We start from the raw sequence: 14,522 nt of genomic DNA, 5'->3' as shown, positions 1-14,522 counted from the left end.
GCAGACCATTTACATGCACTAAAACAATTGAACACACTACAGGGAGAGGAAAACCCCATAAAGCATGATAGGGCCTCTTCCACCAAGGACATGCTATTTGCTCGTTGAACTGGTATGACCCAAAAATAGAGATAACCTCAGTCAATAAATTCAATCAAGAAACCAAATTGAAAATGGAAAAAACTGGAGTACGTGTTGGAAGACAACCACTCAAGCAAAAAGGAAAACATGCTCATAACATTCTCATATATTGAAATGTACTTGCCTAAGGCATAATGTTTAGAAAAGTCAACAAAACGATGAGAGTGAGTCATTTTTCATTTTGAGCACTACTGGTGGTTACATTAAGGTACGATGTACACAGTGTGGGTCTGGCACGTCCTGCGGCTATTTGGAACCTCTGTGTGGAATCACATCTCTCTTTGTATTTCCACTTTTCCTGTACCATTACATACATTAAAAAACATCCATATTGGAGTTGACATATTGTAAATGTGCAAATGTGTCATTTTGGTGAAATACATAATTTAAAAAAAGCCATGGTGGGTGATATTATTGACGTTATTCAAGAACTGATGTGATGGAGTCGCAGACTTTGAGAGCTTAATTAAATGAAATGGCCAGTCTTGCCACTTTGAGTTAATATCTCAATTGATTTTGACAAAGAGAACAAGCTCACTTATTTGCCTTTCCCACCAATCTGTGATTTTTTAGATGAATAGATTATCTGTCTTCACAAGACTTGGGAGCACTTCTTCCAGGCAGCACTTCCTGTAACTTTGTGCGGCTGCCAGAATCCCATCTTCCCTGCAGAGTTATAGGTCTAGCTACTAAATGCAGTGTTGGATCCTGAATCTCCCCCTTTCTTTTGGAGCATACTGTCCAGTAAGCTTGATGAGATGTGGGAACCCCCGAGCGTAATCTTTTTTTCGAGCATTTCAGCAGCCGTTTTCATTGGAGAGCGGGACAAAGCAGAGCATTCATTCCCCAAACATCTGCTCTCTTTAGGGATGACGGAGCCGTATCGGTCACCTACCTGAACCTCGTGTGTGTAGATGTATGTATGTGTGTTTTTGCAATGTGTGTTCATATCCAGTACTGAAACACTCGCCAAAGCAGATCCTCTTAGTTGGCACTCCATGTATGCAAATTGAAATGAGTCTCTTTTTGTGATACCTCACACTTTGAACACATTTGAAGGGAGAAAAGAGATGGAGTGTAGGCGCATGCTTTGCAGAGGGTGGAGGGGGCTTGATTAAAACATTTCATTATAATTTTTCCATCAGTATCCGCTTTGTCATTTTTCTGCTAGCCAACCCTGAAATCATCCTCAAAGTGGGGAAACAGGAACTGATAAACTTTACATCTTCCCCTCCGTGCTGACTAATGAGGTTTTTGGCCCTAATTAACCCAGTTATCTTCTCCTCCAACGACTGTCAACAATACCTCTCAAACTGGCGCCAGCGGTAAAACACAGCCTTTGTGAAATTATAATATATGACTGCCAGTTGCACTCATCCGGCTGTCTTACAAGCAAATACAAAGGATGAGCTCCCGTCGTGTCCTCGAAAAAAAAACACATCAAAGCAAAACATGTTGCATTGTAAAGCGCAGCTACAAACAATCACGAACACACATGTACAGATCTACAAATGGGCGTATAAAAGTGTCAGACATGAAAACTCAAAGTGATAGCAGATATTGCTTTGCTTTTTTGTTTTGCTCAAACGTTTGTGAAGGAATTTTTCCGTGAACTGCTGGATTAACTGTTTAACCTCCTAGATATGTTGTAGCTCTAAATTAGGGATTGAAAAAAAAAATTAAACATGACCCACCAAAAAACCCAACATAAAGCAATAAGATTTGACACTAGAACTGTCAGAGATTTTTTTATACCTAAAACCGCCACCGGGGTCAAATTGACCCGTTATTAGAATGCATTGATTTTCAAGGCAAACATATTGCTTTAAAAATAAAAATGGTCCTGTGTTATAGGTGTTTTGACAAGCAATGTTGTTAAATTGTTTAGTTTATAACGCTACAACATAGCGTTTCGTGAGGCGGTTGTCGTTGTTGGGTGAAAAGCAAACAGCTGTTTGCTGCGGAGCGCAGCGCGAGCAGTCTCCCGTGAGCGGGAGCGCGCTCCTTCACTACAGACTGTCGCTATCAATATATCTATCTATCTCTCTCTCTCTCTCTCTCAATCTATAAGGAACCACAGTAGACAAAAGGCGTTGCTATAGCAACACGTCATGTTTGTTTACACGCAAAATCAATAGCGCGAAAAGGGGTGGGGTCAATATGACCCGCTGGGCGGAAATAGGTATAAATGGCAATTTTTTGGGCGATTTCTTCAATCTGACTTCATATTGACAATTTTTAACAACATAGGGTGCTACATAACACACTTTCAGGAAAAGTCACGGACTGGGACTCTTTAATATTTTATTGAAAAAAAGTTACATACAATAAAAAACAGCTCTGGGTCAAATTGACCCGATTGGCAGTTCTAGTGTTAAAAAAAGAAAAGAAAATGTAAACACCGTAAAGTCTGACTTAAATTATCTTGATTTGCATTTTAGCTTCACTATTATATATCTCTTATAATCCATTTTGTATGTAAATTAGTTTAGTGGTGCCACACAACCAGGGGCGGACTGGCCATCGGGAATACCGGGAGTTTTCCCGGTGGGCCGGTGCTGTGTGTGGGCCGGAGGGCCAAAAAAAAAAAATCCTACCGGCCCACATTTGTAAGTGTTCCGGCCACTCCCTTTTATTTTTTTGCTTACCTAAATCCTACCGGCCCACATTTGTAAGTGTTCCGGGCCCAGCCCAGCCCAGTGGGGTGTGGCCAGGGTTGGGTTGTAACGGAATACATGTAACGGCGTTACGTAATCAGAATACAAAAATCAAGTAACTGTATTCAGCTCGCGTTACATTTGAAAAACGAGTAATCTGATTACAGTTACTTTCGTAAACCTGAAGTGAATACATTTTGGATTACTTATTGGAATTATTGGTGCAAAGATTTCCTCACAACATGTAATATTCATTACTAAAGGTACAGCCTTGTCTGGTTTCTTGCTCAAGGGCACCACGGCAGGGCAGGAGATGAACTGGGACCTCTCCAAGTAGAAGTCCACACTCCAAATAGGTCTGGTCGGGGACTTGAACCGGCGACCCTACGGCTCACAGTCCAAGCCCCTTCTGACTGCCATAGATTTAGTCGCTAATTTTGCTCTCAAAATGGACCAGATTGATGCATTTAACTTCGACATTTAAAAAAAAAAATCTTCCCGGGGGAGCTTACCCCCGGACCCCCCTAGAGGAGGTGAGGTCCACCACCTGCCCACACCCCCTGTTAAATTGTCTCACCCACATTGAGGATGCTTCGTACGTCGCCCATGTTTTATTCCATGTGTCAAGTCAGGCAAATTGGGTCAAAATATTATTGCATCAATGATCTGTTAACATTAAAATCACTAAATATATGTCGTAACTATTTTTGCTCTAGGCAACTCAAGGGCTCAGGTAATGTGATTACTATATGAATAATTGTCCAAAATAACATTAAAGGCATAGGGTTTTTTGTTAAGTAACATACTTTCGTCGCCGGCCAGCCGATACATGCCGCGCATTAAGTGGGCCTGTCTGTCAATTAATCCTCGGGCCACTTTTTCCCCCCAGTCCGCCCCTGTACACAACAAAGAACAAATGTATTTGCTTTGGTTATTTACATGGGCTGCTGTTATAATGATGCAGAATCATTTATGGAGATTGTATATTTAGAGATATTATTAATAAGAAGAGCACACAAACTGAAACAGCCTAATTGTTTTGGGTCTGTGAACCCCAGGGCTGCATATTTAATAATTAATTATTATTGAAGAATGTATTAAATTAGTTTTTTTTTTCATCTGACATAATCTAACCCAAAGTATAACAATTTATTGTAGTGTTTTCAATATCTTTGCCACAAACTGTGCTTCCACATTTGTAAAGAGACTGTCCTCCATGAAACACAACGTTTTCAACAAGTGCCCCAAAATGACATGTCTTTACCAAAGCCTAGTCCTTAAGAACACTGTATTTTTTGTTCTAACGAAAGCTTTTTCTATGCATGTTGGCCTTTTTTCTACAACCGAGCAGAGTTTTAGGTCACTGAAAACTGATTTGTAAAACACTAGGGTCGATATTTTTGAGAAACTTCACTTTCAATCTTTTCGTGTAGACAAGGAAGGACATTTTAATGTGATAATTTGTGCTAAAAAGGACATGGCCAATATGGTGATGTTACTAACCTTGTTAATATGATGTGTTTATGTTTAAAACATAGATGTAGAGTCATTTTTCAAGTATATATTTTTTAACAAAGGCCCCAGAATGTTCTACATTTCCCCTAATACAATATCCTGACGACACAGACCTCAAACCAGTTTTAAATGTTACTTGTATGTGTGTCCTAACCTGTACACTGGCCATGACAGCAATTCAATTGTGTTTTTGCATGTTTATGGACATGATTTCTTCTTTTTTCGTGGACAAGACTTTATTTAAAGCGTAAATGGGGACAAAACTTGTTTTAAAAAATACCCCTTTAAGTGGACTATGCCTGTAACCATTTAGCAGCTGTAAATATATAGGACAGGAACAAAGGAGAGAGTAGGATAACATTGCTATACAGTGTCAAAGTCTGCGGAGTGAGGCGTTGACACTTTGGAGTTATTTTAACCCTTGATATACTACTATCTGTCCCCAAACCTAACCAAGACGTTTTTGTGTCTTAACCAAAAACCCATTGTCACATTGTAAATCAGATTTGTTTTTAGATTGATTTGTAACAGTCAAGGCAACTGATAAAAAAATATTTCATTAACAGAATACAAAATCCACCATTTCGTTATTACGGATTACATCTTGTGTTATTGGCTATTCATCAGTAGTTATATATTCCTTTTTGTTTGCAATAGAATAATAAACTCCAAAAACAAACATAACAGAAATCCAAATAGACACATTTGGGACCTGGGAGAAGCAGAAATATGCGAAAAAAATAACCGCCAACATCAATCACAGTTATGGAGCATATGAAAATCCATTGTATCTACTGTAACCTTGTTATACAGCAGGAGTCTCAAAGAACAAACAGCTTTCTGTAGCTGGCTTCTGAAACATGCCATCCATTCATGTTAATAAGCAATTCTCAAAAAATGAGTAAACGTCATGAAATATCAAGCTGTTTGAACATTGATTAAACAAGAATAAGCAAAGCTCCGAGGTTATCTGCCTGTTAGTCAGTTTGCTGGGGTTTGGTTGTTACTGCTAGACAGAAATACAAATTGTCTAAAATTGCTGTGTTCTAAATTCAATCGAAGCAGTTGATCAACATTTAAACCAGGTAGCAGTAGACCTGGCCAGCGTGTGCCACACATACACCAGTAATTTGTTATAGTGTGTCATTCTTTTCTAGGATCAGAAACTGACCTAACATCAGAAACGACTTTTGTAAGATCCCATTCGATTTTTCAACCAATATTCACAAAGACATGCATTTTAACATTGCATCTTATTACAAATGGGAAAGGCAGTCATTTTTGGGGGTTTTATTTGGCAAACAATCTATATAATGTAAGGTTTAAGAACATGTCTCAATAGAAGGAGAGGAAAATGTTGCAAATAGTTTAGAATGCTGTTAACCCTAGCTAAAGGCTCAGGATTGTGGCTAGTGTAGCTTGATGTTTATGTAGCCAGCTTGAGCCTTAAAATGACAGAATGTGAAAACAGAAGGGTCATTTTTATATAACTTAAACATTTTAACAACAGGTCTTAAAGTATATGCAAAGCTATTGTATATGCATGTACTTGTTTAGGGTGACCAACTGTTTATTTTCCACCAAAACAGGCATTTATCCTATCTGTGATCTAAACCAAATGTAACGTAAAGTGATCCCACTATGTGTTGTTGGAATCTTTTAGGAAATAGTTTGATGATTATAAGGATAGATTTGTGAATAGCAACTACATTTGACCTGAATTTGTGACATTACATTTTAATCTCGTCCCTTGACTGCAGGGACGAGAACATTTATTCCATCCATTTGTTTGCCTTTTTCAGAAAACTGCTTACTCAAGCGTCAAGGAGCATAAGGAATAAATCACATCTGAAATCCCATTTTATCCATCAACCAATATTTACAACAACAAAAAGATGGAGAAACTACCCAGAAGACATCTCCAAGGCCCAGCATGGAAACAGACCAGGCCAACAAATCCGTTCTCTCACAGATGCAGGATTGTATTTTGGCTGGAATGAAGCACTATCCTGATGAAAAACCAAAGCAAATGGACCTTTTTTTAATACGGCGACAATTAATTATGGAAGACGGCTTGCAATGAAGCCAGCCACCTCACACTCTGCAATCAACATTCCCATCATCACGCAAATAGGAAAAAAATTATGCTAAATATAATAACAAAAAGCTAACTCCCATGAATCAATTCTATACAAACCTTGATATTTGATTGTCAATATAACTAGGCAAGTACAGACAGAACGTGTGTGTGTGTGTGTGTGTGTGTGTGTGTGTGTGTGTGTGTGTGTGTGTGTGTGTGTATGTGTGTGTGTGTGTGTGTGTGTGTGTGTGTGTGTGTGTGTGTGTGTGTGTGTATCTCAGAATGTATGTGCGTGTTAATCTTTTCCTTGATAACTGTGGCAGCAATAGGAGATTAATTATTAATTATAGAGTCAATCAATGACTCAGCTGGCGGTCCATATGTGTGTACATGTGAGGCTTTTAACACGTTGAAATCAAGTGTGCAATTTCCAATCGTCAAGGGTGTTGTTGCAAATCATTTGAAGCTATTGTACATTTTCGAGCTGAAAGCAAACAGGGGAAAAGTCACCTTAATAATTGCTACCCAGACTGTAAAACTTCTGGCTTGCACGTGTTTTATATGGGCTGCATATCATCGAGTGAGCAAACAGAGACTAAGGCTTCTATACATCTCAGTAAAACATAAATAGATCTATTCGGCTGGTGGCCTTTCACACACAGGGACAAAGGTTGCAATGCATTCCTTTTGCACTTGTCTCTCTGGATTTTTTTTTAGCTTCTGTCTTCTACTGGAACATTGGCCAAATACAACATGATTCTGGTCTATTCTTACTTCACTTCCTTTAGGAGATTTAGAAAGCATGCAATCTATTAAGGCTGTTATTTTCACGTCATCTTGTCTCAAATTTGTACGTTGAAAATACACCCTTCAACATTTCCTTTGTAAGGCAGCTTTAAACTGCTCCCCCCTTTATTTGGTGTTCGGTCAGTTTTAACTGCTCCAAAAACCATTAATCATCACTAAATTGTATTTAACACCCGTTCAAGCTATACACACTGTCTTAGACTACTGGTTTACAGTTGCTGTCACTGCAGTGAATAAGCAAAAAATAGACACTGAAAATGAATCCCAAAATTAACATGGTTGTCGATTTGTTGGTGTGAACTATCTGATGGATGAATATAATCTAGGCTGGTTTACTCATTCAATTCCTATGGTTCATTTTTTTGACCAGGAAAAACACAGGTATTACAAAGATGAAGTGCTGATCAGCAATTGTATAAATATTATGTTGAAATGCCTACAGTGGAGTCATAAGTCCTTGAGGCAATCAAATCTAAAACACAATATTTGTGATTGATGACAGTAGTAAATTGGTCAGATTTGACTCAAACATGACAGGAGTGTTGAAGATTTGTTTTGTGGCGATAACATGACATAACGAGGGAGATATTTGATGTACATTTACGTACTGATTCATTTTAGTCAAGCTTTTAGTTCGTCCTTGGTTATGATAGTTGAATTGCTGATGCTAGCCTGTTTTAGTGAAAAGAAGTACTCACTTCAAACATAATGAAATTGAGTACATTACTTTTTGTGCCTCACTGCAAATGTGCAGCAAGAGAAAGGAAGTGTCTCTCTGTGCTTTTACAGCATTATGTTCACTGTCTACATTCAATTACCAGTGACGTCGGAGCGAAGTTCCGTTTAATGCAACAGTCCGACTTCATCTGACATCTTTTACTTTAACACCCTTGTCAGTCTCAAACCGCCCAATGATAAAAAGGTCGGTCCACTTTTACAGACATTCTCCCTTTTTTGCCTTTTTCTCATCTTGTCTTCTCAACCCACTCTTTTCCATCGGCTCAGATTAAAGTCAAACTGGTCTGTTTGCTCATTATCATAAAATAATGGGATGTGGAGATTGAGCAGATCCTGGCAAGACTTGACCCCAAATACCACCAAAACCTGCTTAGTCAGTAATTTCTTCTTTTCATGCCAAGTTCTTTACTTTCTACCCCTTATCTTCTTATCTCAGACTTTTTACCTGTCTTTACCTCCCACTTCCTTCCTTGCAAACATAGGTTATGATCGCATATATTTCCATGTAATTTCACGCAGAAAAGGCCCTCTTCATTATATCAAACACTGATTAGCTTTCTTACATCCCACCCACCCCTTACCGAAAGCAATAGAGAACCATTAACTCCACAGAGTATTTCCATTCCCTTGTGATGTGTTTACAGTGGCTGTGGGTGGGGGGTGGCAGATTTCCTTTTGTTTTCCCTCCTCTCCCATTCTCTCCCAGCCATCACACCTACGGATGATGCCTCATCCAGTGATATCAGGCACCCAACACTTAACAGTAAGAACAAGGAGCCCTGTCAGGCGTGTAATTCCTCCTGTTGGCATTAGTCTAGAAGCCTATAGATGGCTCTCTGCTCAGTCACAGTTGCCGTGTTAAAGTGTTTTTCAAGCACAATTTGACTCCTTTTCAAGTGTGTGCTCATCAGAGACATCTGTTTTTTATCAGCGACAAGCAAATCCACAAGCAACCTGAAAGGAAAGCACACACGAAAAAACCTCAAGCCTGAAATGGACATGCCAACAATGGGAAAATTGAGAAATGTGTTAAGTGGGTGAGTTCTTCCTTTTTTGTGGGGCAATTAGAGGAGAGAAATCTCTCTTTTCATAGGAGGAGACAGTGTGCCTTTCAGGCCTAGACACGGTCGGGTTCACCAGTCTCCCAGGATAGATGAGGACAGCACTGAACAGTGGCCCTGTTGTGGCCCTATACAAACTCTAAGAATCTGGCACTTCTGCCTAACACTGGCAAGTGGCAATGCGAATAACAACGGTGATTCACATATTTTTCCCCCCATAAAGCTTTGCTACAAGACCACCTTCTTGCAACTGGAGTGGGTTTCTCCCTGGCTCAATATAAAGTTATGTTTAAATAACACTTATGCCAGCCTACCCTTGGGCCAATATGATTGCATTTAAAATGTTATTTGTTTTTTTCAAGGGCATTTGGCAGATAATCAGAGCATCCACCGACAGTCCCACAAGGCTGCCCTGACTCATGTCCCCTATTCCAGGGTTACTGCTTGAGGCTGAAATGTATAATTATGAAATCACTGAGACTTTTTATTTTTTTTAGCAAGCGAGCTGGGTTTTGTGTACCTCCCTGGTGCTTGGCAAACGGTGCTGCGTGCACACATCAGTGTTAGAGATCTGATCCTACAGGCAAGGATGCCAATACACCCTAAGGAATATAGATTAGATATGTTTGTTGGGAAAGGCAGATAGAGGGTGGCTGTATTGGTAAGGGGTGGGGGGGGGGGGAGTGGAGAAGTGAGGCAAGGAGGGAGGAAGGGCGGAGATGAGTCTGATTGTGCTCATGTATGTACTGACAAGGCATGAAAATCAATATGGTATATGCTTTTCCTGAAAGCAGCTGGAGATGGTTTGTTTATATGCATGAGTCATGGTCGTGTGTGTGTGTGTGTGTGTGTGTGTGTGTGTGTGTGTGTGTGTGTGTGTGTGTGTGTGTGTGTGTGTGTGTGTGTGTGTGTGTGTGTGTGTGTGTGTGTACTTGTATTATGGTCAAGCCTCAGAAAGCAATACATGTACAACAGCACAGCAGATGTGTATCCAGGTCGAGCACACTGTTGTGTTATTTTCCAGAAAAGAAACAAAACACATTTGCAGAAAATATCCACAGGTAGGTGATGTATATGTATTTTATATGTTATATATTCATACATCCAAATTCGATACAATAAAATGCATGATGTCAACAACTCACCGCGGTTTGGAACAGCAGGTAAAGTTCAACTCAGTATTTCCCATTCTCTTGCTGAATCTCGGTGGATCTCAACTGCCGATATTGTAAACTCATGTCACAGTTTATGAGGATTCAACATCAACTCCGCGGAGAGAGGCAACAAACAGCACTCCAAAAAACACTAGTACACACTCAGGGATCCCGAGCAGAGGGAACAGTGATCGGTGCTGAAGGCTGCTCCAGAGCAATCCGTCGCACCGGCGAGAAACTTTGACTTTCGCTTGGGGGGTGAAAAGTCGTCTTATCCCAGTGTAATTCAGTTCCTGGAAGCAGAGGCTTTGACCTTTCTGGGGGATAATGACTTTACAAAATGAAATCATCCAGCAGGAGATGTAGTCAAGAGGAGAGACGAGGAGAGAGACGAGGAGAGAGAGGAGGAGGAGGAGGAGGAGGAGGAGGAGGAGGAGGAGGAGGAGGAGGAGGAGGAGGAGGAGGAGGAGGAGGAGGAGGAGGAGGAAGAGGAGGAAGAGGAGGAGAGAGACTCAAGGAGCGCAAAGGGGCTGTCGGTTACAGGACTAAAAAGACGCGTCTGCGCATTTGTTTCAGCCAAATACCGGCGGGGTCCAGCCTCGGACATATGCGACGGAATGCAGCTAGCAGGACGCAGAAAGACACCCCATGAAGACTGTTAAATATCCCGTTATGAATTCACCCCCAGCGGCGTTTTTCTCCCCAACTTGTCCCGCCTACTGCGCATCGCTGTGTGGAGGAGCGCAGGAGCTATGGAAGCTGGAGGTACGCGCCCCAGCAGGGTATAACAGGCATGGACGCCTGAGCTCTCTGTGTTCCCTCTCTCTCACTCAGTCACATGTTTAAGACACAAGTAACCCTCTGTACTAGCCGCCAAAGGAGTATAGACTAACGTGGGCGACGTGGGGAGAATTCTAACAAGTTAACAGTCTCTCCTTTTCACTTTAAATTAAAAGCGCGGGTGCGCACTAAGCGAAATGGCACTCTTATCATTAACTGTATGCCCCAGTATAGTTCTTGTCGCAGTTATTTATAACAGGAGCAATGGGAGTTATTGAATATCCTAATACTGCTCTGCTGGTCCGGTTAAAAAAAGCGCCCTCCTGAGAGGATAACAACATTTAAGTCCTGATCTGTGAGAGCTGTCACATTAGACAAAGAGGAGCGAAGGTGCTGAGCATAATGCTTAATCCTCTTTTGGTTTTGTCTTGTGGAGCATGTCTATGCATGAGCCATGAGTCATTAAGTGGCACTACAAATGCTGCTCTGCTAAAAGCCCCATGCAGCAGACAGGTTACTAAGTGAACGAATACGCTGACATTTTCATAATGACTATGGCAGCACACATTATAGTGCTGTTAAACTGTATGCTAATGCTACTTGGATCAATTCATATTTCATAGATCCAAACTAGTGCAAGAGAAGGGGTTGAACTCAAAACAGACACATTTCTTAGATTTTTGCTTTTAAAATGTACATTTTATTTCAGTTTATTTTATTTACTCTAATATATATATATATATATATATATATATATATATATATATATTTGTTAATCAAATGCAATCACCTTTTGGCTTTTCGGAAACACTGATCAACATTTACCAACTTTCTCTGACATTTTGTTCAACAAATTATCAATGAGAGTTAGTAATTGACAGATTAATAACCATACAAATAATTGATGTTCAATCCAATATCCTGAGATTTTATAGAACAATTGATCAGTTAATTAAGAAAATAAGACTTGAATCCCCCTTATAGCCTATACGTTTTATAATGTTTTCATATGCAGATATCACATTATCTCATGTGTGCAGGATGACCAAGTGCATTGTGATAAGTGTGTGTAGGGAACACCTGTCCAATGTACCAAATGATGAAATTCAAATGATATTTTGTTGTGATTAGTGTTTTCATGTGGACAAATGCAGGCTTGTTGTACATACTGGAACTGTTGAGACATGTATCTAATGTGAAGTATTGGGGTGCTGCATCAGTACACTGTGGGTGGTGTCCATAGCCCATTTGTTAATTCTATATTCTTCCAGGGCTACATAAAAGACACTATATCTACCCAGAAACAGCATCAATTAATCTGTGGAAGCAATCAGGTCGTGGAATTCTACAGGCACAGCAGCCTCAGTGTGGTGCTAATTAACCCAGTTCCCCGTGCATTTCAGTGTCCATTTAGTATGCTGTGCTGTCCTGAAGCTGTCCGTGCTCTGAAGTTGATTTATGACGCGTCCCAGCAGAGATTTGTGCCAGATTCGGTGTGACAAAGACTCCGTTCTATATTCCTAACTGTCAATTCTGATCAAGATGTTGGCACCAAAAACATCTTGTTGAGAAAGTGTCATTCATTTAACCGTTTCCTTAAGTGTATTCATCCATCCGCGTGCAGCTTTAGAGAAACAACAGCGCTGTTCCCATCCCATTCCATGTATCATTCTTGTTAAAGCTTTCCAGTTCTGCGATTGTTGTTGTCGGTGATAATCGTGTGGACAGGGGTGATGTCCGTGGTGCTGAATAACCATCAACAAGCTGTTTGGAACATCTGGGATCATCAAGGTTTAACTTTTTGATTAAAAACTGTTCAAATGGAGCTTTGGATGAGTGATGTTAAGTGTTTATCCATGCCTTATCAAGAGTGCTCTCCTTACATAACAGCAAACAAAACATGATAATTACCAACCACTTAATATGATTGTGTTTTGTTTGACGAAAAACTCCCCCAGTCAACACTTTAACAACGGAAATACCTTTATCTCTTCACATTTCCTTTTCTTCTTGGCCACAACCCGCTAAGAACTGTAATTCCATTAATTTAACCATTAACCATTAATGACAGCCATTAGCATATTAATGAGCGATGTTCATGAAACGGATCTCCATCATGTCTGGTGGAACTGGAGCAACCCAGTGGATTTGCCGCTGCAGCGCCTGTGATGAGCTAGGCTGTGTAACTGATTTACACCTTAAGCACAGACTCATTGGGGACTTGGGAGTGCTACAGAGAGCGTCACATTTATTTGAGCCCTGTGACTTGTCTGGATGGGTGCAGAACATGTTCCACCAATAGGAAGGCTGTTATGTGAAACATTTTGACTTTCTTCGTTTCCTTAATGCGGCAAAGATGAGTTCACGTCCATGTCAAAGATGAGTAATGTCTGATTCAGACAAATAACCTTTCAGTGGTCGAGGCAGTTTGGTTTTGCTTGTTTATTTTTACATTTCTGACAATACTTATGCACACAACGGGATTTGCATTTTCTCCCCATTCTGTTCTCCATCTTAGGGGATCTCATAACGTCGCAGGATGCCTGACAGTCAGGCTCCATCGGACTCTTAAGGCAATTCCTCCCCAGTCACACACAAGCTGAACCCCTCTATAATTTGACCTTAGCCGTCTCCAATACCCCGCCGGCTGCAATGGAGGACAGTTGATTCAGATAGCTCCATTCCGCTGGGCCTGTGAAATGCATTTAGGTCTGTTCAACTAAAGGCCCATTCATTTTGGCTCCATTTCACCGTCTATCATTTCCCCAAGAACACCATCAGACCGGCAGTTATCTATTCTATATTTAAAGCAGCCAGGATTATTTGGTGCAGGGGATGAATATACCTCATACAGATTACCTCAAGCTATCTTGTGTTACCTTCCATCTATTGCCGCACTACAGATTCAGTATTAGAATATAAGCCGGCGCCTGCGGTATCATACCCTGTTTGTTATGCTGTATGCTTATCACAGCTTACCCAGGACAAAAGGTTCACCAACAGAAGGAAGTTTTAAAAAGCTCAGAGGCAAAATGTTACTTTACATTTGTTGTCTGATCACAGAGCACATTCTGCTACAACACCTCTTGACTTTTTGAAAAGTTGAGCAGCAATCTCCATTATTCATAAAAATCTCAAGAAGAAGCCCATTGACACGGCTTCTTACTGGGCGCTGAATTAAACGTAATGGTGTTCAGAGTTAGTTTTAATCTACTGGTTCTGCTCATATCATAACCAGTTCCTAAATCACCCTGCTGTTGTTCCTAAATCACGTTGTACTCATAATACCATTAAGAATAACATCACTTTGTGTAATGGTGAATACGAGGCTTCGTGATGACCCTGATGAGAGAAGGAATTAAGTTGATACCACAGGAAGTGTTATAAAAGGTGAGATAACCTTGTTTTGGGCTGAAAGCAGCGACGGTAATACTGCGATAGTCATCAGTGATTTCATTCAAGATATGTATCATGGTATGACAGCTTCAGTGCTTAACAGTGTGTCTGCTAATTCGGTGGGATTTCAGGATTGATAAAGCAACTGTGGAGGGGGATGAGGAAGGTAAGCTGCTTTGTTTACACTTGAGTA

At 40.5% G+C, this 14,522-nt stretch overlaps 1 protein-coding gene across 1 annotated transcript in view; it reads right to left on the bottom strand.

Annotated features, from left to right (window-relative positions):
• The window catches only part of LOC117445073 (BMP/retinoic acid-inducible neural-specific protein 3-like), a 78,387-nt gene extending 67,853 nt beyond the window's left edge, over window positions 1–10,534 (bottom strand). Inside the window, exon 1 of the mRNA XM_034080474.1 lies at window positions 10,145–10,534. The gene's annotated coding sequence lies outside the window, so the exon portion shown is untranslated. The remainder of the gene's footprint in view (window positions 1–10,144) is intronic.
• Between the last annotated feature and the right edge of the window lie 3,988 nt (window positions 10,535–14,522).

Source organism: Pseudochaenichthys georgianus, chromosome 4 (genome assembly GCF_902827115.2).
Source record: "Pseudochaenichthys georgianus chromosome 4, fPseGeo1.2, whole genome shotgun sequence".
In the NCBI taxonomy this organism is placed as follows: domain Eukaryota; kingdom Metazoa; phylum Chordata; class Actinopteri; order Perciformes; family Channichthyidae; genus Pseudochaenichthys; species Pseudochaenichthys georgianus.
Note: the sequence above shows the minus strand (reverse complement) of the source record. Positions and strands in the feature narration are given on the sequence as shown.